This window comes from Pseudorasbora parva, chromosome 7 (assembly GCF_024679245.1).
Source record: "Pseudorasbora parva isolate DD20220531a chromosome 7, ASM2467924v1, whole genome shotgun sequence".
In the NCBI taxonomy this organism is placed as follows: domain Eukaryota; kingdom Metazoa; phylum Chordata; class Actinopteri; order Cypriniformes; family Gobionidae; genus Pseudorasbora; species Pseudorasbora parva.
The window spans coordinates 41,537,656-41,540,850 of NC_090178.1; the positions used below are offsets into that span (position 1 = coordinate 41,537,656).

A 3,195-nucleotide genomic window follows, 5' to 3' on the forward strand; every position below is an offset into this window, starting at 1 on the left:
TTTGTGTAAACAATGAGAGACGTACATGCGCGAGAGATCCACTTCTGGTGCTTTCCGCGCTTGTGAAGACTAATGCCAGAACGCATGAATGTCACAACAGGAAACACGCACGCACGCACGCACGCCCTCGGATCAGTCGGACGTAGTGGTGTACAAGAGGTAAAAATGATATAAATACTGTTCGTTTTCTCACACAAACCGCTTGTTTCGTGTCTTAGGCCATCCGTGTGTACTTACGATGGGGGATTGTTTCATTTGGACTTCTGTGTGTATGCTCTTTGAGGTGGTGACCATAGACCTGCATTATGTGAGGCACAGATAAGGATGGTTTGACCTAAAATGATCAAAGTTTAAACTACTGGGGAAACAAATTCTCCTACATCTTGGATGCTCATGAGGTAAGCTAAAACATATCAAAATTTAATTTCAAAGTGAACTATCCCTTTAAATTCAGAGATATGGCAGTGAATAAATGATAGAGCACATTTGTGAGTGAATATCGCAAATAAAAAGATGTTTTAAAAACACCAAATACAAGTAAGAGTCATGGTGCAGACTTTAGCATGTTAAAGCAGTGCTCTTCACATAGTGGTCTGGGTTTGAGTCTTTTGATTCTGATCTCAATTCCGATAAAGGCAACAAGAAAAGCCTGTAACTAATAGTGTAAAACACATCTCATCTGTGTATGTGGAACAGGTTCATTGTGAGCTGCTGTGTAACTCTAATCTATTTGCTGTGTTCCTGAAGGTTCAGACAAGCAGAGCAGATGTTTCAAGTACCACAAGCAGCCATGGATTCTAGTTTGTAGTTGTACGAGAGATGTAGGACAAGCTTGCTAAAACTGTCTTGCTTGTGGTGAAGTTGTACTCCATTTGCTGGTTTTGAGACATTCTGTGGCCTTCGGTGTCCTTTTCCTCTGGGCTTGTGAGATGTGGAGACGAACATCAGACCTCGGCGATCTTTGTGTCTTACACACACACACACACACACACACACACACACACACACACACACACACACACACACACACACACACACACACACACACACACACACACACACACACACACACACACACCTATCCACCCCGTTGGATGTTACCTACTTTTAAAAGATCACATCCCTGGTGCAAACCATACGGTCGCCTCAGTAAGCACAGTGACATGCAGAGACTAGGCGAGATTCATTTTCCGTTCAGTAATAGATAATAGTAGAGGATAATTACAGTGACAGTGTCAGATGAAATGTATTTTCTTTGTACTCAGCTAAGTCCCCACAGAAAGCATTTCAATTTACTCTGTCTTGCACAGAACAATATCGTCCCTGTAGACCGTGACACGAAGGACCATTACAAACGACAATATATATTTCATATCCCCCGAAATGTTTGCTGCACGTTACAAATGGAGATCTATTCAAGTATTTATGCGATGCAACCAACAGAATATGTATTAGTAATACATGTGGGGTGAAGAGAAACATATTCTCTTGCTTATATCCATTTGTTGTCAAGATGCATTGGGCTCTAAGGTCGAGACTGAGATGGAGAAAGTCTCTCATTGCTGCAGCTCAAAGTTTCTATATATTTTATACATTATGTATGAAACACAAAGTGCACCACATTTTTATCAATATCAAAATTATTAGTATTGTCTTTTGGTAACACTTCACAATAAGGTCCAATTAACATTACTTAATGCAGAATCTTTGTCAGTTAAAATACAAAGTATAAAAATACAACTGTACATTGTCTTATCTCAGCTCCATGAAATAATATGTTAACACTTTACAATTCGGGTGCACTTCTATGCATTAATTCATGCTTAACTAATGCACTATTACATAACTAACCCATTTATTAATGATTACTGCATCAGCAACTAATGAACATTTAAGATTAATACATTAAATAATCTATGAATTGCTATTAATTAAATATATCATCATGTATTAATTCCCTAATAACAAATTATATTAACTAATAATGTAAATTAATGTGTTAAATGGGTCAAATCCATGCATTTCAACTTCCCGATGTCTGCTTTACATTAAATGTACATAGGTACCTATATTATTATTATTACCTATATTATGAGTAGTATTGCATCCTTCATATCTCCGAAAAGTTTTTAGTTTTATTATATTTATAAAAGAAAGATAGGCTGTACCGAGTCTTTCCGAAAAAAAAAAACAGAGCGCCTGGAGGCGTATCGTGTGGGCGGAGCTAAAGAATGACGAGCGCAAACAAAGCGGTGATGTCCTCAAGCGTGGAGAAGAAAACGCTACCCAGATTCCGTGGAGATCCACTTTTGCGACGCGACTGAAGCGTGATGGGACGCTTCTCGTAATTTCTGCGTTCAAATCGGTTCCAATGCAGCGCTGCCTTCCCGGAATGCTGTGCTGAAGCGTTGAAGTCGCTTGACGTCACCCATAATATAGTGGAATAAAGTGGAGCGTGTCGCCACAGAAGTGTTGCTCAGACGAGTGGATCTGCACCTGAGAGCAGTGTTTATGGCCATGCATTTCCCCTCTCGTTCTGGTCACGCGCACACGCACCCTTCTGGGAGAAGAGCCCGTACGGCCCATACAAGGACCTTCCGCTCTGTCGACGTCAAGCGGACCCATACTCGAAAAAACCTCTCCGAAACTTGTGAGAAACCAGAAGGAGTTTTTTTTTGACACAGAAATACTCCATCAAACGCCCAACATTAGTTTTTGTGTGTAAAAAGTGTAAAAAGCCCAGTATTAAAACAGCATTTCACCCCCCCCCCCCTTAAATAATATGTAATTGTGGTTATGGGTTTTGAATGAATTTAGAATTAGTTAACAGCCAGCAGCCATATCACCCTGTAGCCCAAGACTGGTTTCCCACTGAAGCTAAGCAGGGCTGAGCCTGGTCAGTACCTGGATGGGAGACCAAATGGGAAAACCAGGTTGCTGCTGGTACAGGTGTTAGCGAGGCCAGAAGGGGGTGCTCACCCTGTCGTCTGTGTGGGTCCTAATGCCCCAGTAAAGTGATGGGAACACTATACTGTCAATGAGCACCATCCTTCGGATGAGACGTTAAACCGAGGTCCTGACTCTCTGTGGTCATTAAAAATCCCGATTTATCGAAGAATGTCCTTCAATAAAGAGCAGGGGTGTAACCCCGGCATCCTGGCCAAATTTGCCCATTGGCCGCTGTCCATCATGGCC

The 3,195-nt window shown here is 41.4% G+C and overlaps 1 pseudogene; it reads left to right on the forward strand.

Moving 5' to 3' along the window:
* The first annotated feature begins 2,829 nt into the window (after nucleotides 1-2,829).
* Nucleotides 2,830-2,946, forward strand: LOC137083983 (5S ribosomal RNA; annotated as a pseudogene).
* The last annotated feature ends 249 nt before the right edge of the window (nucleotides 2,947-3,195 follow it).